At 42.3% G+C, this 22,447-nt stretch overlaps 1 protein-coding gene across 8 annotated transcripts in view; it reads right to left on the bottom strand.

Moving 5' to 3' along the window:
• PAG1 (phosphoprotein membrane anchor with glycosphingolipid microdomains 1) overlaps positions 1-22,447 on the bottom strand; it is a 200,006-nt gene that overhangs the window by 104,002 nt on the left and 73,557 nt on the right. Inside the window, exon 1 of one of the 8 annotated variants that reach the window (XM_019498597.2) lies at positions 19,169-19,254. The exons of 6 other annotated variants lie outside the window; for them this stretch is intronic. The gene's annotated coding sequence lies outside the window, so the exon portion shown is untranslated. Of the gene's footprint in view, positions 1-517; positions 537-19,168; positions 19,255-22,447 lie in introns of those variants that run through there. One more of the 8 variants, XM_059723945.1, reaches the window with a different exon arrangement.

Raw genomic sequence — 22,447 nt, 5'->3', positions numbered from 1 at the left:
TTTTTGTGACATTTCATTTTAAATTACCAGATCAAAATTTAGTTTCTTCGTTAACTCCAAGTCCTGATAAGATAACAATATTTTGCCTGTGCTCATAATGCTGCAAGTTTACTTACTGCATCCTTGGAAAGATGCATTAGTTTAATTGCATGAAAGTGCTAGAATTTTTAAAAATGCTCATGGATGCATTTTCCCATTTACAATGTACATAGTTCTATCTGTATGGCCAATTTTCCAACAAAGAAAGAGACCCAAACATTTGGCACCTTATATTTTGCCCCTTTCCTGTTTGTCTATAGTAACTGCCAATAGTTCAATCTTTTCCTTTTTGAGACACAAAATTATTGAAGCATATTTATTATTAAACATATTTAACCTATTGGGTGGGGAAGAAAAAGCTTCTACTACTGAAGTAAGTCCAAGCAAAAATCTTCTACACTTCCCCTTAATAAAAGAAACAAAATACTAATAAGACGAGACGTGCCTATGTAAGAACCTCTGTAAATTTGCAACCTACACTCCATGGCTTCCTCTTCGACTGCAGTCCTCTGTTCATGCCTCTTCCTCTCACTCCCTCTTGTTCTTTATTCCAGCTGCATCTCTTCCTTCCTTCACCCAGCTGTCCAAGCTCTCGCTTTCAGCTCTCTTAGTAACTAATGTGTTAACAATACCACTCACACCATTGGATATCGCCTGCTGGATTCATCACCGAATCAACATGACATAAATCCCACATGTATGCCAAAGCAACAGTCCAGTAATGCTTTGTCTGCACCACAAGAGAGACTGTGGTGGGAAATCTTTTTTAAAAATGACTGAAAAATGGTTTTGGTGGAGTATGGTTTGTCCCTTGCTACAGATTAGGCAAAAGGTAGCTACAAATGTTACTATACTGCCATCATTTTCAATGCTTTAAATGCTGCTTTCATTTACGGTGTTGTGAATGAAGATAACTCTACTGAAATTGCTAGAATTACTTTGGATTTGTTTAAGTCCCAGTGTATAGGATCAGAACCTGATCTGTGTGCATGTTATGGAGTTTCTGTTGTGAGCGGTGCTGTAACAGCAGTTGGTGCCTGGGGAAACCCCGTGGGAAGGCCGGGGTAAGCGGGTTCTGGGCGTGGGGGCGTGTATAGATTTTGAGAGCAGGGAAGGGGGGGGAGGGGGGCGGCGCTATGCAAGTTCCAAGAGCGGAGATGGCAGGGGGACTACAGACTTACCCACACTGAAACTCCTAAACAGTCTCATCTGAGCTCCTGCCACCAACCCACATGCTCTGTTTATCTGCCCCAGCTGCTGCTTTTAAAGTAGCAACAGCAGCAGCAGAGGACTGTTTTGAAGTTTCTGGTGCCATGGGGGTGGGAGGTGAGTCCAGCACCCCTCCAGTCTTGGTGCCTAAGGCAGGTACCCCTGTCACCTACCTCTAGTTGTGCTGCTGGTGGTGAGTTTGACATACTATGTCAGTTAATTATTTCATTCGTTTCTATCTGGTCATCATTTACATTCTTCACCATCCATGCAGTGGCAAACTTGGAGCATTGAGAACAACTTTTTAAAAGTTTCTCAGGCTGGTGTTTTTACAATGCCAACATAATTTATGAGAGCCATTTACCTTAGGTTTCTTTTAGTGTTACCTTTGTCATTACCTCCCATCCTTTGCATTTTGTCCCACACACCTTTGCAATGTCTTCTCTTTATTTAGGATCTAAACCTGAAAAGACCTACATATATTTAATTTTACACACTGGGGTTAATCTTGCCATCCCCATTTAGTCATTTGAATTAAAAATAATCTGAAGGAGTGAAGTTATTTTTATTCCAATTTGTTTGCAGTCAGAAACTCAGATCAACTGGCTCCTGAACAATGCTTTATTTTATCAAAATAAAACAAAACCCCAGAAAATACTGCACATGTAGTGGATTATTACTACTGTAGGAATTTTTATTAATATTTTATTTCCCAATTTTTAACTGCAATAAAGGGTTATTTAACATGAGCAAATATTTTTGTAGTCTACCTTAAGAAAGTCTACCTTCATTACAAAAAGTCTTTTCTTATAAGCACTGATGGTATTTTAGTTTCTGGCTTTTATATTTAATTATTTAATGAAGGTACACAAATACAATGCATGGGAAGCTGTAGTATCTGAAAACAGAATACCTTAAGAATACAAAGTATTTCTCAGGGAGACTACAAAGATCATGTGCAGTGTATAATACAGATTTTCAAGAGGCAAATACATCCATACAATACCTAAACGCTCACACAACAAAACAGCAGCAAGGGCTCCTACCAGTAAGTACTACACAACTAACCTCAGCACATTAGAAACTCCTTTATTATTGTTCTGAATCAAATTAAATCCTACAGGTGTGCAATTAGGGGGTATTTTTACTGCCACTGCCATTTCATCACAGTACTGTAATAACAACAAAAGTCCTATGTAATCTGTGGCAAGCTTAACCTAAATTCTGAATCAAGACCCCTGGATTATGCGGCATTCCTCTGTAGCAGATGTGATACTCTACAGATACCTACCTACCTACCTGTTTTCTTCCTTACATATTTGAAATAAGCTTTTACTGAATTAAATTGCTGGGGACGGGACAGGACACTGTCTACAGTGCAGTATTCCTTTTGGTATTTAATTTGATATTCATAACTCCTACATTTTCAGCATGGAAAAATGTAAGTGTGCTGTAGAGTGGCCCAGAAGGAAGCAGGAAGCATCAGCAGCCAACTAGAAGAAAGTCAGGGCTTCTGGCACCTGAAAACAGGTTACGTGAATATTTTGCTAAGCTGATCACTAACAAAATAGGTAATGAGGGTGATATTCAGGTGCCAGTACTGAGGCCCACATGGACTGATCCTTCTATATCCGTCTATATCCTGGCCGGATTCTGCTCAAGAGTAGGTCTTCTCAAACAAAGCTTAGGGCTAAACTGGGGATGGTAAAAATCAGTCTGTTCAAGCTGATGCTCCACTGACAAGAATGAGACAGAAATGCTTGTTTCATAATTTGAAAATAAAAGCACATTTATTTATGACTCAGAAAGTATCAATCTCTTCTCCTCTAGAAATTAGCTTTTCCAGGTAAAACTCAGGCACTCTAGATGGTTGGAGCTTCCAACTATGCATGCCTGAGAATTTAGAAAGGTCTTGGATAACCTCCAAATTAGCAATTTCCCATGTGATGATTAAAATAAATTATATTCATCTATGGTTTTCACTCTAACAATGTGAAACAGTAAAGAAAACACTTCAGTGAATTCCTCTCTTGCCTTATTTTAAAAAAGGCAACAAAAACCACTTTTGCAAGTAGGACTAGTTCAGAGTGCTTCCACTGCCAAAATGTGGTACCAACTGAACAAACTTCAGACATCACAGGAAAACAGGAAGGAAGTACCAAACAGAAGTGGCAGAAGAGCAACAATTACAACTTCTTTAGCAGAAAGAGGTACAAGTAACAAAAACTTATTAGGTAAATGTGTGAGAATAGTTTCCTGTAAAAGCAAATAAATAAATAAATAAATAAATAAATACCCCAAAAAACCTTTCTAGACTCTGTGGAGTGTGTATCCAACACAATGCTTAAATAGGTGTCAAAAGAAAATCAAACTCTTGCTAAGAAAAATAAAAAAACAAACCACATGGCGTTTTTGAGCACACTTCTGTAAGGCAAGAGGGATCCTTTTAATAGTGCTGCTTTGAATTTCTCAGTTGGAAAGCAACTATCAAAAAAAAAAAAAATCGGCAGAAGCCAAAAAAACAGAGACTTCAGACATTAAAAAAAAAACAACCCAAAAAAGCCAGAACATTCATTAGAGTATCTTGGCTGCACTGTGTTTAGGCTGTCTGTAATAATGAGGTTGGGGGGGAGGGGGGGAGTTAATGTTTTTGAATAAACTATAAAGCAATGAAGCATGCTGAATTACTGTGCGTTTGGACAGCTGACAAACAATCTAAAGGGAGTATTTTCATCAAAGACGCGTATTTAAAAAGATTCATTTGGTGTTTCCCAGCAAAAGACACCTCAGAGCTTGCTCAGTGGCACAATATAATAGTTTGCCTGGAATTTTTAGGCCACACGGTATCAGCTGCATTGTGACCTGTACTCAAAGTGATAACACTCCATTTCCAGATCAGTCTGCAACAATTAGGGGAACCAATTCCAGATGAGACACCTTTCAGAAAAAGAGTAAAGGGATCTCATGGGCAATTAGCACCACTAAACACAACCTTGACATGCTGACACAGTATGAATTGGGGTACCAAGGCTTATTGGCATGCTGCAGTATTATTGTCATCAACAGGTGTTGCTATGGGAACTAATGTGTCAAAGAGTCTGTATATACAGTAAGGAATCATCTAGGAAACAGCTACAGACATAATGAAAATTAGAGAAGTGCTCTCAATTATCCATAGAAAGAACTACTTGGGTCAACCTTTTTATTTTGATTGCTTCCTTGATCAATGATACTGTGAGACTTTACAAGCTAAGCAGGATCAAGCTAGGTTAGCATCTGGATGACAAACCACTAAGAAAGCTCAGTTTCTTTTCTAGTAAAACTACTGGTAGTTTGGAAACACACTCTATTACTAGTACTGCTATTTTTATTCAAGAATCATCCAGACACACATGCAAGCTTCTGCCCTATTTGGACTTGGGTCTTTCTTAAGACATCATGCCCATAAAAAAATTAATCTGACTAGTGCAAGACTGTTCAGGCATAGAGTTTAAATTTTCTCTGTGCATATTTATACAGTAACATCCTTATTTGGACCATTTACCTGCCACTGAAAAGACCCATCAAAAGGAGTTTTGAAAACACTGTACCTTGTAGTACCAAGCAATATCTTACCCAGTAAAATAGTTCAGTGAGAAGACCCAAGAACCTAGGTTTAAAATTCACTTTCCTTGAACACTTATGCATGTATACCATGATTGATCGTATATTTATCAAACATTAATTCAAATGGGATGAGAATTTGGTGCATACAAGAATCATTTGTAAATCCATGCAACTACATCTGAACAATTCGACTGAAAAACTTATGGGTTGTACCTCAGCAATGAAAGGGGTTGATTTACATTCAATTTAAAATACAGAAGAGAGTGCACCTTTCTAATTTACTTTATTTTATTTTTTACATTTATGACATTTCTTATTGATTTCAGTCCTTGTTTGGTTTTAAATAATGTTAACTGTTCTAGGCAAGCTACAATTTACAGTTGAAATAACTTGTTATAATTCTGTATCAATGATGAAGAAAAACATTGTACTTCACAATTTAATTTAAGGGTAAAATGTAAATGGAGAAGTTCATACTTTAGGACTGAGGCTGCTTATATTTCTACCTATGTTATTTCTGTCTATATTGTGCCCCCTGATGAACACAGACCATCATCACTGGACTAAACAACACAAATTATAATAGCTGTGGTTCGTTAACTTACTTTTCCACCAATGTTATAGACATCATTACCTGCTTAAAGTACCCCTCTGCTGTTTACATTGGCTTGGTAAGGTAATCCCTACATAAAAGAATGTGTGGACACCCATCTGGCATCCAGAAATCCACAAAACCTCATAGCAAAATCCTTTGATCTCCTTGGACATTCCATCACTGACCTCTGAGTAGCTATCCTTAAACAAAAACCTTAAAAACCCATCTTAAACACAACATTGCGGAACCAGACATCATCCACAGATTAGATTGTTTACTAAGGTCTCAACAGCAACTATGGATTCTTATCCCATTGCCTGATCTAGTTGTTAATTCCAGAGTCCCTCAAGGTGTTAACTGCCCTGTTTATTTCAAGTAATCTGATCAATTCACTTCTTACCACTTTTAGCAGTGTCCTGTCTGACTCCCCTTTTCTGTCAGTCAGACCTGAACACAGGCATGGGCGAACCAAGCAGTCACTTGGGGCCCAGACAGAAAGGGTATTTTTTCCCTGTTGTCTGATTATTATTATCATTATCTCTGGCGAAGTGGGACCTGATACTAAAAGTTCACCCAGAGCTGCCAGGAATCTAGGTACAGTACTGCTGCCAGTCCATTCATAGCATTGAAGGTCCTTGTTGCACCTTATGCTGTAAACCGAACAAATGTTAATCAGCTTAGTGTTGTTCAGCATAGTGGAGCAGTTGCACCTGAACGCAAAAAACCATCTCTGGCTGTCCTTCACCTGCAAAGCTGCAAATTGCCACTAAAGGCTTAGGGAGCAGGGACAGGACTAGCAGCTAAGGGCAGAACTGGCTTGCTCTTTGGGGTCTGAGGGGCCTGATTCCTTTTTTCTCTGGACTCTGCCCTACCCCTGTACCACCCCTGCCTGGGCTGCCAGCTGTCCAGGAGCTGCCTGAGCTCTGAAAAGGATCAGGCCCCTTGAAGGTCAGGCAGTGTCTGGCTGGCTAGTAGCCCCGCCAGTGGTAGCGCGGGGGAAGTGAGCTCCAGAGAAAAAGAAGAATCGGGCCTCCATGACACAGACAGATGCCCTGCTGGGGCCAGGTGGCTGCAGGAGGGCAGAATTTGGCAGCTGTAGCCTGAAGCCAATTTCCACTAATTCTGAGCTCCGCCGGGCTGTGCAGGGTCTGGCCACTGGCTCCTCCAGGCTGGCTAGTCTGGCAGTGGCCACAGTTGACAAGTGCCTGAAGCCCCTGAACCCCCTCCAGCAGCCAGGCAGTTAGTGCTGCCTGTCTGAGTTGGGGCTGCATGCAGCATATGGGAAGCCTGACTTGCTCACAGCTGCCTCCAAAGCTTCATAGGGACAGGAAGATCTCTGTACACCCCTCTCTCAGAGGGTTCAGGAACTTCAAGTACCTGCCAACTGTGGCTACTGTCAGGTAAGCCAGGTGGAGGGACCCAGCAGCCAGACCCTGCACAGCCCGGCAGATTATGGGGTCAGCAGGAACTGGCTTCAGGCTGCCATGTTGCAGCTACCAAGCTCCACCCTGTTCCAGCTACCTGGCCCCACCAGGACATGTGTCCAGCTCCCAGGGGCCCAATCCTTCTTTTTCTCCAGAGCTCACAACCCTGCATCACTGCTGGCCGGGCTGCCAGCTGGATGGACACAGCTTGAACTCCAACAGGCCTGATCCTTCAGGTGGTGCCCATGTTAAGGAGCAGATAAGATCCTTGGGAATGTAGCTCTTTATGAAAAGTCAGAGATTTAAAATGGAAAGGATCTAAGAGGGGTTTTTTTCCTGCCATCAATATTCTCTCTTCCCTGTTCCTTTGTGTGTGCAGTTATTATTTTGGGTGTGTTTTAGAGTTGGTTGGGTTGGTGAAAATTCGTGCAGTAACCCAATTCTTTCCTTTGATTGCTAATACTGTATTTACCTGAATCCAGGATGACACTGGGTGAGTCTATATGAGGCACTTAATGTGCAGTGGACTAATTCTACTGCGCATTAGCACATCACAGCAAAATGTGTGCTAATGCGAAGTAGAATTAGTCAACCGCACAGTAAGCATCACAAAAAGGTACAGTGCAGTGCTGCTAGAGTGCATCAGTGTCAGCTACTACACAGTTATGTAGTACCTCATATTAGTGGTACTAAATTTAGTGCACAGTAGCAAAGGTGCATTCATGCATGTGCAGACATGCACACTGAATTTAAGATGACCTCCCAATAATTAGACAGAAAAACTTTATACATTTGTAAAGGCGGGGAGGTGCAGTGGCTGCTGCTCTGACTGACTGTAAGCCTAGGCTTGGGATTAGAGCTGGAGCAGCAACTGCTGCCCCCGCTGCCACTTGTACTCGAATCTAAGACAAGCCCCCCCCCCCCCATGTTGAATGGCGGAGGGGGGGAGCAGGATGGGACATGGACGGACCTCGACTTGGATTTGAGTAAATACAGTAGGTCTAAGAAGAACCGTGTATTTGTTGAGAGCTCATGAGGTTGCCTTATAAAATAAAAAGCAGTATTAAAGCAGACATAAATAATATATATGCCGGTATGTTAAAGAAAATAGTACAGTAATTCATTTTCCTTTTCATACCTGTCATTTGACTACAGTAACTGAATGGATACCAGGAAGAAAGCAATCACTGAGATATTTTATGTGGATCTGTCATTTTCACAATATTCAGTTTACTTGCACATCTCTCAAGTCTGTGACACCGAAAACACTGACAAAGCAAATACAACCATCAGTAAAACAATCCAAATCAGGCACAACATTTGGCAGCTCCAAAGAGGTAAAGGATGGAGGAATTACTGTAAAGAATTATATTAGGATACTGAAACCATCAAGGTCAACTGGAAAGTTTACACACAAGAATCACCAGCTGTTAATTTTGAAGTAGCCCTGGCTATGAAGACCAAGTCAGGGAAAGCTCATAGCTCAGATGAAGTTCCAGGAGAAACACTGCTACGAATAGTTCTGTCAAGAATAAATAATAAATTAGAAAGAGACTGCAACAGAACAAGAAGGATTTCAGCAGGGCAAAGATACAAGAAACCAGGTGATGCATCTGAGACTTATGACGGAGAAAGCAAGAGAGGATATACTTTACATCTCTGTTTTGTCAACTTCTTTAAACCTTTCAGTTCAATGGGGGACACACAGATATGGCTATGTATGCCTGAGATGGGTTCCCCACCACAACTGACCTGTTACGTAAAGTGTATGAAGAACAGAGAACAATGGTCAGGGTTGCTGGACTGACTTCAGCTCCAAGTGTGAAAGGAGTTCAACAACACTGTATTCCGTCTCTGCTACTCTTTAACATATAGACATAGTAGGGCTTACAGAAACATGGTGGGATCCATCCCACGACTGGGCAGTTAGCACTGGGGGCTATAGGCTTTACAGGCAGGATAGAGAAGGAAGGAAGGGAGGGGGTGTGGCGCTCTATGTCAAAGAGCAATACACATCCTCTGCCAGCAAAATGGAGTCAGAGGAGGGGCAAGCTGAAGTGCTCTGGGTCAAGATACAAGGGGGTTGTGGGGAGAGGGATTTAACGGTGGGGGTCTACTACAGACCCCCCAACCAAGGGGAGGAGCTGGACCAGGAATTTTCGGGCCAGCTTGCAGAGGCACTTAAGGCAAAGGATGTAGTTGTCATGGGTGATCTAAATTACCCGGACATCTGCTGGGAGGAGCAGTCAGCCAGGTCGGACCGTTCTAAGATACAGGACCTCCACTTAACCCAGGAGGTACACAGTTCTACCAGAGGAAATGCCCTGTTGGAGCTGGTCCTGGCCACAGGCGATGATCTGGTAAGGGGGCTCCAGGGTCCTTGACCACCTGGGTGATAGCGATCATCGCTTGCTGGAATTCATCATCCAGCGCAGAGTGTCAAGGGCCTGCACCAAGGCGGTAGCCCTAGACTTCAAGAGGGCCAACTTCAACGAGTTGAGGGGATTGGTGGGAGAGGTGCTGGGGTTCTTGAGGACAGGGGAACTCAGTGCCCAAGATGAGTGGTTGTTCCTTATGGAGACGATACTCAGGGCACAAGGGGTGACAATCCCAACAAGAAGCAAGGCGGGTAAGAGTGCCCAAAAGCTCCCCTGGCTCACCAAGGACGTCTGGGAATGCCTCATTGCCAAAAAGGTGGCATACACCCAGTGGAAGGGGGGGGGCAATATCTCCAAAGAAGAGTATACTTCCACTGCTCGGGCCTGTAGGGGGGCTGTTAGGAAAGCTAAGGCGGACATAGAGCTAGGACTAGTGTCCAAGATCAAAGATAATAAAAAGTCCTTTTTCAAATATATAGGGAGGATGAAGAAGGCACTGGGAAATGTGGGGCCCCTGCAAGATACGCAGGGCAATCTGGTGGTTGCGCCAGAGGAGAAGGCAGACCTCTTTAACAAATTCTTCACCTCCATTTTCTTGTGCAGGGACCGGGACTCCCCCACCGTGATTCAAGACAGACTCGAGGGGAACACCTCCAGAACTAAGGTGTAGGAGGACCGGGTTAGAGTGCTTCTGGAGGGGCTGGACCTGTTCAAATCAGCAGGTCCAGATGCTCTCCACCCCAGGGTGTTGAGGGAGCTAGCAGGGGTTATTGCAGGGCCCTTGGCATGGCTTTACGAGAGCTCATGGTGCTCGGGCCAGGTGCCAGATGATTGGAAGATAGCCAATGTGGTCCCCATCTTTAAAAAAGGGAGGAGGGAGGGCCCAGGCAACTATAGGCCCATCAGTTTTACCTCAATCCTGGGGAAACTCTTTGAGAAGATCATCAAGGAGCATATCTGTGATGGGCTGGCATCGGGGATGATGCTCAAGGGCAACCAGCACAGTTTCATTAGGGGCAGGTCATGTCATACCAACCTGATTGCCTTTTATGATCAGGTCACAAAAGCATTGGATGCAGGTATCACCATGGATGTAGTCTTTCTGGACTTCAGCAAGGCCTTTGACACTGTCTCCCACCACATCATTAAAAAACTAGGCGACTGTGGCATCGATGCCTACACAGTCAGATGGATCGCAAATTGGCTGAAGGGTCGTACTCAGAGGGTGGTGGTGGATGGGTCATATTCGACGTGGGGGGAAGTGGGCAGTGGAGTCCCCCAGGGCTCAGTCCTTGGGCCCGCACTGTTCAATTTCTTTATCAGCAATTTGGATGACGGGGTGAAAAGCAACCTGTTTAAATTTGCTGATGATACCAAAATTTGGGGTGAGGTGGGCACGCAAGTAGGGAGGGAAAGACTGCAGAAAGACCTGGATAGGTTGCAGGGGTGGGCTAACAAAAACAGGATGTGTTTCAATACGGACAAGTGCAGGGTGCTGCACTTGGGCAGTAGTAACCAGCAGCACACTTATAAGGTGGGAAACTCCCTTCTTGAGAGCACGGAGGCAGAAAGGGATCTTGGAGTCATTATTGACTCCAAGATGAACATGGGCTGACAGTGCGAGGTTACAGTCGGCAGGGCCAACCTGACCCTATCGTGCATTCACAGGTGCATCTCAAGTAGGGCCAAGGAGGTGATCCTCCCCCTCTACGCGACACTGGTCAGGCCATAGCTAGAGTACTGTGTCCAGTTCTGGGCTCCCCACTTCAAGAGGGATGTGGACAACATTGAGAGGGTCCAGAGGAGGGCCATCCACATGATCTGGGGACAGCAGGGCAGACCCTACAATGAGACGCTACAGGACCTGAACCTGTTCAGCCTTCACAAGAAAAGGCTGAGGGGGGACCTGGTGACCATCTATAAACTCACTAGGGGGGACCAGAAGGGTTTGGGGGAGACCTTGTTTCCCTTAGCACCCCCCGAGATAACAAGGAATAACGGCTGCAAGTTGTTGAAGAGTAGGTTTAGATTAGACATCCGTAGGAACTACTTCACAGTTAAGGCGGCTAGGATCTGGAACCAACTTCCAAGGGAAGTGGTGCTGGCTCCTACCCTGGGGGTCTTTAAGAAGAGACTTGATGCCTACCTGGCTGGAGTCATTTGAGCCCAGTTTTCCTCCTGCCCAGGCAGGGGGTCGGACTTGAAGATCTACAAGGTCCCTTCCGACCCTACTTCTATGATTCTATGACCTATGCAGAAAGGATCATGTGCAAAGCAATAGCAGGTAAAGCGGTGGTTTGAGAATTGGAGGCAGAAGATGTTGTAATTTGAGAGCTACAGATTATATTGTTTTGATACCAGTACCTTAGAAGAGCAAAAAGACCTAGTGCAATGATTAGTCTCAGTAGAAGAGAGGCATGGAATCATACTTAATAATCCAAAGACCAAAGTTATGGCAGGATTTTTAGTTTTCCATGGAAAGAAGAGCAAAATGTGGATTTCCTCTTTTAACTGAGAAAAACACATATTTCTCATTTTAACAGAGAAACACATGGATTTTACACTTTTGCAAAGACCTCTCTGCAGGCTGGCAGAGTTCCAGCCTACAAGGGGCTTGAAGGACTGGGAGGAGGGTTGTCAGGCAGGCAGCGCCATGTGCATGTATATGTACCTGGCCACCAATATGCCTAGAGAGCAGCTCCTGCGGGTTAAGTCTGAGGGAGTAAGGAGGGAGGGAGCTGGGCAGTGCATGGGGCTTGGGACCCAGGGTCAGAATGAGTGGCTGCAAGGCCCTGCAGGGAAAGGGACAGGGCAGCAGGCAGCTTGTCTGGGGGGCACAGGGGGCAGAGCCTGCTTCCCTCCACTGAGAAGACTCCAGGGGGCACAGGACGGCCGGGGGACCTGTTTCCCTCAGATCTGTGCATGGGGCAGGGACATGTTGGCCTTGGGCTCCCAGCCCTGCTGCCCTCCCCCAGGCCTCCGCAGCACAGTGGGCTAGACACAGCACAGTTCATCCAGAATCCCTCTCAAGAGAGAGTTTTGGAGGATCCCAGGACTCAGGACAAGAACAGCTGGTTCCAGTCATGAGTGGAGGGCTAATTACCACGTGGATCCTTTGTGGAGTGGGGAAGAGGTATCTGGAGTGCATATACATACTGAGTAGTGCTAAGCTGTGGGCTCACCATGGTTTGAGATGCTGTTGATTCTGCTGGGGTCCAGCCTAATGAACTATATGGTATATCCCCTTTGGCTTTGGACTAATATCATGCACAGTTTGTGTGTGTATATGTATATATATGCCAAAGTGCTACTTAAAAGTGTGTGTAGTACCTGTGCTAAAACTTGCAGCAGTTTTAAAAAAGGTAAAATGCATCAATTTGGGATGAACTAAATCTATGGGTACTATATACAAATTACTACAGCTATGTTTATTTCAAGAACAGTTTTTCAAATTTGTTCCTTACTTACATATACTCAGGGAGAGCAGGAGAGCAGGGTCTGACAGTAAGTGGGAAGGAGATGCAGGGGGAAGAAGTTGGGGGAGCAGAGGACAAACAGACTATCTAACCCCCAGACTTATTTTCCCTGCTGTAACAGTGGGAAGGGGACAAACTCAATGCAGGCCTCCAATAATTAGATTCTATACCTAGAAAATTATAACAATTTTATAAACAATTTTATTCTATACCTAGAAAATCATAACAATTTTATAAACTTTTCATATATAGATCTATTTATTGGGGATCATCTTATAATCAGAGTCATCTTATATTTAAGTAAATATGGGAAACTCATATCATCTATAAAATCTCACTTAGTGTACTTAATATAATTTTAACAAAGAGTCCTAGTGGGGATGGATTAGGGAACATCTTTACAAAAAGAAATTAGGTGATCCTACTTTAATGTTTTGAGAGAAAAGCAAATGATTTTGCTACTTATTATACATAATACAATCCAGCGCCTTAGTGTGGTTAGTCCAAAAAGCAAGACTGGCATGCTGTTTGTGGAGTAAATTGTCATCTATATTCTTCTCTCATTTGACTATTAAAGAAACGCAGACATTAACATATAAATGGACAAAACAAACTGCACCATTTTCTGGGAAATTGTAAATGCTGTGTTTTCAACATCAGTTAGAATAAAAATTATGACAGATGTTCTACTCTGAGTGATATTAATCTCAAAGCACCAACTGAAGTAAGGAACTGTAGGGAAGAGAAAAGGAAAAAGAGCCAGGCATTAAGTCTAATCTGAATATTACAGCAGACTGCAGCTGTGCAGAACTGTAATTGTCCAGAGTCCACTAGCATTATTCCGAGATAGATGCAGGGTCAAAGCAATCATTGCAATATACCCATCTTTCACACACCGGGTTCCCACAGCTTAGAGGGCAGCATTTCTATCCAAATGCTCGTAAAAACTGCAAGCAAACAATGCCTTCTTCAGCGCAGACCACAAAACTAGATTTTAAAAAATCCTACAATGCTTGCTGCCAACAGCATGCCTTGGAAGTATAACAGAGTAAAGCTAAAAGTGTATGCCTCAGCAATAGAAAGGCCACAAAAACTATCAAGACTTTACACCTAGGTTAGAAAGGAGTCTAGACAAATGCATGCTATATTTAGTCATGAGCAATGCTACTGTAATGAACTGCCATTGTACCAATGCCATTAAGCTACTCACAAGCTTAATGGCAGTGCTCTACCTAGGCCTTAGTTCACAACTTCACTCCTAGCATCTGCAATGTCCCAATGCTGCACAAATTTATTATTTTCCACATTTCAGTTGCCTCCCTGAGGCTCTGGTCCATGTTTTGCTTTCAACTGCCTATGTGATTCCAGCTTATTTCTAAGGTCTGCATGATTAGTCTTCAGCAGGGTAACAGGAGATGATTATACCAGAAGACTCCAGCAGCTGGATCAGCCTTCGGGAACCTCCTCCCCACCAGCCAGGACAGATTATCAGAGGAGCAGAACAAAAGCCCATTCTCCACACTAGGCAAGGAGCTCACTAATGGCTTCCTTCCCTGCAGGGTGATGCAGCACGTGGGGCCTCTGAAGTACTCTGCTTCAAAAGCAAAAAGTACTGATAGCTCTGTTATCCTTAAGGCCTGTGCACAAGAGTGTATTCTTACTATAGTGTATGCATTAAACACACCAGCTAAGAAAGTTTTCAAGACAGAAAAATTATTACAGGCTCGATTTTGACACACTCCATCATTCCCAAACACCCAAGAACAACAGCAATCAGAAATGCAGAAATTCAGAACTGGCAGAGATTTCTGGGCTCATCATTTCCAACCGCAGTCAGTGATGTTACATAATCCCTTTTGCAAATTGATCAAGATCCATACAATTAGTCAGGGTTTTCTCCTTGTACTCCAGTTTGAAGGCTCTTCTCGAATCTGATTGCTCTCATTTCCAGTTAAAATGTATTCATAGCCAGCTTATACTGCTACTTCTTATACCACCTTTGTCATTTAGGTTTCTCTTCTTCATCCTGGATATTTATCTGATATATTTACAGACCGTAATCATATTTCCTCTTATTTTGCCAGATTTAAAAAGCTAAATTCTTTTAGTCTCCTCTCATAAAACAGGTCCTCTCTTCCCCAGTTATCCTAGCAGTCCTATACTGTATCTACTTCAGACTGAGTTAACCTTCCTTGCATGTGGGTGACTAGAAGTTAGTTATTCCATTTAGTTATTCATTCTTTTAAAATTTGTTCTAAAGTCTTCCATAATATTGAGGTCAGACTAATGGATGTGTAGAGATTTAGATTACTCCCACCTCCTTAAAATATAAGTATTACATTTGTTATTTTTTAATCATACACTACTACCTAGGATTCAATACTGAATCAACTATTTCAGATGCCAATTAATTAAAAAAAAAAGGCTTTAAGAAGTTAAATTTGAGAAAGAAATTCAGATTGACAACATTTTAAAATACTGCTTCTCATGGGAAAAGGACTTTGAAAAGGACTTTGAAACGTGATGTTTTTCTGGCATGGGTCTGGAATCACATTCATTAATACTTATGCTGTCACATTTTATAGCTAACAGGGTAGATGTGTGACTGTTTAAAAGAAACTGCTCCCAAATCAAAATCAAAATGCAGATAAAATGTAAAATCTAAATAGTACCGCCATCATTTCATTACAAAGGTTTAAAAGGTCAAGATACACTTAACTAATAACGTACTTGCATAAGACTCAATGAGTGGAATTACATTTTCCCCCATCTGGATCAACTGTGTTTAATACAAACAATCTTTCAGACACACTGGTGCATTTTGGAATTAAAACTAATTTTTACAGTAGCTGTTTGCAGCTGTTACAGTCATCATCACAGTCTGAAAATGAGATACAGTCATGTCTCTTTGACACACTGCTGTATAAATATTAATTTCAGTAAATTATTTTAAAATATTTTACCCATCAAATGTGGAGTCGAACTGCATGTCCACTCAGTACCACTGTAGTGTAATTAAAAGCATTAAAAGCATTGCAAACATACCAGAAATCTATTAATGCAATGAACAAAAATGTACTTAGTAAAGAGGATGCATGTATATTCCTTTAAGTATTTTATATATGAATAAGAGAACTAACAGTTCCAACTGATATCTTTATTAACTCATAGTCAGCAGCAGTATCACACACAGGGTTAGTGAGAGGTTAATGTCTCCCCAAACTGTGACCTTTCTGACTGAATTTAATTGCATCTCCACCAAGGATACAGAAGAATGATAAGGCACTCATAGATTGATTTTCTTGCTCACAGACCACAAGAGCTCGTTTCAACAAAACCCTGCCATTAAATTTACAGCACAACTGAGAAAGTATGTGGTATGATATACACCCTAATCTAATTTCTGAAGCTGCTGTATCAAAGGCCTTCCATCACAAGCCACAATGTCCCCACTCACCTCATCTGTACAACCTCAACATTGCCTATACCATTATCCTTCAATTGTTATCCTTTTTAAACATGGGCACAACATAGTGAGAATTTCTTGCCACCAAGTGTTAAGTGGACTTTTCAGCATCCTGCTCTTTGTCCCTGTAATCTCTGGAGCTCTCCCAACTAAAAGTAAGGAGAAAGGAATGTAAAATAATGATCACCACAAACCTAAATGCAATGACAGATACTTTTATCAGCCTGCTGTCTTTAGGTTTTATGCAGATGTTAGCATCTTTAGTGAAACTGGAACAGGTATACTTGTGAATGTACTAATTATTTTGTGGGTGGTTAAACTAGCTTTTGGATTGGAAGAGTATGATATCTATAAAATATTATGTGCCCAGTTATAGAGGTTTTCATTTTAAACTTTATTTTTTATGCCAACTTGGATTTCTCTCATACAACCCATATTTTATTACTCTGTCAAATACAAATGTTGTGATATGTTCAGTAACACAATAGCGACAGTACATTGCACTAAAAACACCCAAGGGAATCTTTAAAATATCTGTTTCTTTAAAACAGATTCTATTTGCAATGGATAAAAATAATGTCCAACTATATTCTCTTCAAGTGAAGTGATAATATGACCATTTTGTTATCAATCTATACGCTTTTCTACAGCACTCATGAGCACAGTTTGTGCTACATTAAAGACCTGAACTTTACAGCTTTGTTGTGAGGTAAGAAAATATTAGTTCCATTTTATGGAATAGGAAGCAAAGCACAGAGATGGTGAGCCATAAATGGCACTTAGCTATTATATTTGGGGGCAGTTTGGATGTTTCATTCCAGAGGGCACATACAAAATGAGTTTGCTGTTCATATGCAAAATAAGTCCTCCCATGGAGTGAACACAAGAGCAAACTTTATTTGGTAGTAATATGTATAATTGTAGAATTCTAATATAGTACAAAGTACATATCTAGATAAGGGCTGTCAATTAATCACAGTTAACAGATGCAATTAACGTGATAATCATGTTAATTTTTTTAACGCATTAATCATGAATGTGGTTTTGGAGACTGTGCCTGGGCTCCACTCTACTGCAGTCACTGCCACCTCCAAGCTGTCCCGCAAGGCAGTGTAGGCAGTGCAGAGGACCACAGGGCAGCCCAGGCACAGGCTCCAGGTGGCTGCAGCAGGTGGGGGGAGGGAGGAAGAAACAAGGGCACATACAGACAGACACAGACACAAACACGCAGCTGCAGCCACAGCTGGCCAGGAATGCAACCCGGTGGCATGTGGAGCAGTGATCAGCAGGCCAATTTGTGAAGGGGAAGGGGCATAGGGGATGAGAAGGGGCATTAGTGGGGGCAGATCGAGGCCCCCATGGTGAGGGATGGAGTGGGGGAAGGACTAGGTGAATGGGGCCCCAGGTTCGGTCATGGGATAGAGCCGCAGGTAGCTCATCCAGGGGCACAGTGGGGGCTGCCGCTGCTGCGTGCACCCCCTGGGAAGGCATAGGCAGCACATACCCCCTGGATTTGTGCATGGGGTGGTTGCAGGCTGCTGCTGCAGGCTGGGGCTTTGTGCCCCGCTGCCTTTGCCCCAGGAGCTGTGCACTGGCTGCACTGCATCTTCTGCCTCCCTGGTGGTGGGAGGCATAACACCCCCCTCACACTCCTAGACTAGCTGCCCACAGGTCCATCCCAAGACTCACCCTGGCTCTGAGGCCCCATTCATCCCAACCCTGCCCCACTCCCTCCCTCGCTATGGGGGCCCCGATCTGGCTCCTCCACTCCCCTATACCTCTTTCTCCCTACACACTTACCAGCTGGGTGATTTCTGTGCGTCTGTCTCTGCCCCTCAGTCCCAAGCCACAGCCCCTGCAGCCCTGCTGCTGCCCCTCACTCCTGACCCACAGTACCCCACATCATGCCAGGGTATGCAGGAACCTTCTTCCCTGGACTCCAAACTTCATGCACACACCCACAGCCCCCCACACCTCCACAAATTCCCCCTACACATGCTACAAAGCCATAATTCTTCTCATTTGGGTACAGTCAGGTCTAAAAACATTTCACAGTAGTATCTCTGCATACTATAATTAGTTCTTTCACTTCTTGGTTTAGCACCAAAAGTAATTTAATAACTGAAAATAAAGATGTCAAGAATAACAAGTAACCGAAAGTGCATGTGGCTTGAGACTGTATTAAAACAGGTGTCATGAGACAGCACTGTTACCCAGCGAGTTCTAAGTTCTTACAGTGCAAGTAAATGCTCACTCTTGAAAAAACATACTATGTGTTATAGGGTTATTTTTGTCTTACGAAGTTCTGTACAAATACAGCCGTAAATGCAGGACTGTTTACCTTCCATCTTGCGCTCTGCTTAGAGGCAATTTTTGAGGTAGAGTTGCTTCCAGGGAACCAAGCACTGCTGTTTGGGAATTTAGGAAAGATGGACTGCCTGCCTCATATTTGACCACAACTGTTGCAATACTTGTGTGTACAGTGTGTCAGTAAAACAAGTTATAATTAATATATGTCCAGACACATCACTGATTTTTTTTAATCTTCGAGGTCCTATAAAGGCAACAACAGAAACTATATTTTTCAGAGTAGTTTCTACTTCTAAGTTACTATACATAATGTGCCACATCTGTAGCTCTAGAAACTGGCACAAGAAGCAAGGGGGGGGTTCCCACTTTTATATAAAAAAACCATAGGGATTAGGGTCACAAGGCAATGGCCCAAAGGGAGGGAACAGGTAAAAGGTAAAGAAACATCAACACTATGATAACTTGTACTCAGCACCTTAACTTCTTTCCCCCACACCTCCAGAAGTGTCCCCAAACAGGCCTTTAGTCCAGGGGTATATCTATTTTTCATTCACAAATTTTTAATCTATGTTTAATTCTCTATCATAAAGGCACTGAGGGAAATAAAAGTTACATACTACAGAAAACAATGCTCTCGTTATTTGATACAGTATGCTTTTTATTACCATTTTGTGAAGACTGTTCTCTATGAAGGCTGCTGAAATCTCTCCTGGGTCTGTTTTGAAGTGGTTTTTAGAACCCATGTAAACTTCCAATTACTTTTTCTTTTACGGTGTGAGCAGATGAACAGTTAAAGTATTTTAAATTTAACATGTGATCCAGTCCAGTTCCTGTAGTTGTGTATTACCCTCCTCTAAATAATAACTAAACTATTGTAATTTTTAACCTGTTTCATTCAGGTTTAAGATTACAGTTTTTGCTCCTCTATACTGGTATGAGAGCAAACAGACCAGACAGTTACATCAGTTCAGCTGACTTCAGCTCCTGAACAGTAATCCTCTTTCCCCTTTTAAAACAGTTTGGTGTTATACCTGTTCACATCCTCAGGCTTCCTCTGAAGGTGCCATGGACAACTGGACAGACTGGATCTGAAAGGCTTACAGATCCCTATAGATAAGACTGATTTGCAGGGTACTGAATAGGAAACATTTTGTTAAAATAGTTTCATGGGAGCCTCTCCTAATCTAAATCATAATCCCTCATCTAGCTCATCAAAACATAAACATAGTGTGAACTACTCCATTAAGGCAAAAACAGAATTAGCTACAACACACATGCCAGTGCATATGTCTCTTTCAACACTCACTGACAAACAAATACATGGGATTTTTATAACTCATGAGCGAACAGAAAGCAAATTATATTACTTCTATTTATTGACTGGGAAAATACTAACAAAACCCAGTATATTTTCATGTAAATTAACTAGATGAAAATATAAATATCAAAAGCTGTGCAAGATGTTAGAAAAGTAGATAAAAGGCTTAAAAGAATAGGACAAAGTAACACTTTTCTACAAGACCTCCAAGGAGAAAAACCAAACAACAGTGTATTTGTATTCCTGGGAAAGCCTAAAGCCAAACATTAGCATTTTCATTTGTAGGCAAATTTCTGCATATTGACAATATAGTTGAATAAACTGTTTACTGTTCTTGTTAGAGTCTTTGGCAAGTCTGCAAATTTTCCTCAAGAAAACAAACATGAAAACCAACATGGCTGGAGCTTTGCACAGGGCTGATAAAGGGGACGATCAAATACTGTGTTCTAATTATAAGTAAAACCAAGGCCAAACAAATCTTACTGACCTGCTGTCAAATGTGTGCCTTTTCTTCACATTTTACATTAAAAACAACTACAAAAATAAATCCTTTAAGTCAATTCCTTTTTTAGAAGGTAGATGTGCACCTTTATAGACTAAATAAATAAAATACATATACATGGAGTACAGGCTTTCTTGAACACAGGTTTACTTCATCAGATGCTGTGAAGAACAGTGTAAAGCAGAATATAAAGTGAAGTGAACGATTACAATACAATAGGTAGGAAAACAGAAGGAGGGAGTCCTGTTAGAGGCATACAAGCAAAGAACTCATAGGAACAAAGTAGTTACAAAAACTAAGCCAGGTAATGAGATGATAATCCATAGTCCCTGTTTAAACCATATTTACAGTCCAGATTGTAGATGATTTCTTGTTTCATATATTCAATGATTTCTTGTTCTTGATTTAGTTGGGGATGGTCCTGCTTTGAGCAGGCGACTAGAGCTCCTGAGGTCCCTTCTAACTCTAATTTTCTATGATTCTAATTTTTCTGTTCAAACTGGTTTTTAAATGGTTCTGTTCAAACTGGGGTTTAATTTGTTTCCATCTGAGAACAGCAAGCAATCCTGAGGTCAGGAGTGTCGAGGGAGGCTGAAGTGTTTTTGCCACTGGCTTTTGTGTCTTTCTGCAGCTGATATCAGTGTTCACTCATTCTTTCATATAGAGACTGCCCCGTCTTTTCAACAGACAGAAGAGAGGCATTGTAAGCAGGTGATGGTGTATATAACATTGGTAAAGTTACAGGTGAATGAACCTTCTATGTTATATTCCTTGTTATTTGGTCCACTGGTAATGTGGTTTGTATTGATGTAGAAGCACAGCAGGCACCTGGGCCCATGCAAGGCCTGGTGCCTTGGTGAAGATGGGAGTCTGTTGCATGAGAGAGGCTGTTTGGGGTTGGGAGGCTGTCAGTAAGCCAGGAGAGGTTTGTCCCCAATGACTAACAAGAGAAAGTTATGCTTTTCCAGGCAGGGTTAGAGGTCATTAATGAGATGTCAAAGGTGCTCAAAGCTTAAGGCTATAGGTGACAACCAGAGGGATTCTGTTGTCCTTGTCCTAGGTTTGGTACTGTAGTAGGTTGAGTGAGGCCTGAGTCTGGCTTTGTTGAGTGGCTACAGTTTTGGGACTGTATTGTAATTATAGGAATCCCTGCTCTAGATCTTTAAGGTGTTCATCCTGGTTAGTGGGAACAGAACAGAACCAACTGTAATGTAGAGTTTGACTGTAGACAACAAATCTAATGGTGTGCTTAGGGTGAAAGCTGGTGGTGTGAAGGTAGTCGTGGCAGTCAGTTGATTTCCAATACAATGTGGCAGTGACGTGGCCACTGCAAATCTTCACCGTAAAGTCTAGAAAATGAGTCTGCTGCATGGAGTTACTTTCCGGAGTTACTTTCATAGTGGAAATTGTTAACACCTTGGAGCAGCTGTAAAGGAAACAAACCTCAAGGTCTGTCTTAAATATGCTTGTATACTGCGGGGGGGGGGGGGGGGGGGGGAGGAGCCTTACAGTGTGCCCATGGCAGTGCCAGTTGTTTATAGGTATAGGGAGTCCCCAGACCTGAAACAGTTTCAGGTGAGGATGAAGCAAAACAGTGTACTGAAAACAGAAGTAGTTTTCTTGTCAGGGACAACACTTTATGGCTTGTAATCTGTCCTCATGAGGGATGTTGGTGTATAAAGATGTAGCATCTGTGGGAGCTAACATGGCATATGTTGGAAACTTGTCAATAAAGCTCAGTTTCTTTAAGAAATCTGTGGTGTCTTTCAAATAGCTGGTGGCTCCTGCGGTGTATGGGAATAGAATAAAACAACATAGCCAGGAACTTCCTCCGTGAGTGCCAATGCCAGAGGCAATGGGATGTCCTGGGTTGCCAGGTTTGTGGATCTTGGGTAATAAATAAAAACTGCCTGGCCCGGGTTTTTCCTTTTGCTATCCCATCTTTTTTCTTGTGAGTTTTGTTTTGCTTTCTGTTCTTATTCACTTTGTTGTTGTTGTTTAACTTTTTTTTGTCCTATGTCTATTCGTTGCAGAAACCTATTTTCTCCAGTTCCTTCCACAACCCTGTGTGAAATATGGGCCTTCACTGAGATTCCAGAAGTACTGGATTCCTTTAAATCCAGC

The sequence above is a fragment of the Alligator mississippiensis genome, chromosome 3 (genome assembly GCF_030867095.1).
Source record: "Alligator mississippiensis isolate rAllMis1 chromosome 3, rAllMis1, whole genome shotgun sequence".
Classification (NCBI taxonomy): Eukaryota; Metazoa; Chordata; order Crocodylia; family Alligatoridae; genus Alligator; species Alligator mississippiensis.
Note: the sequence above shows the minus strand (reverse complement) of the source record. Positions and strands in the feature narration are given on the sequence as shown.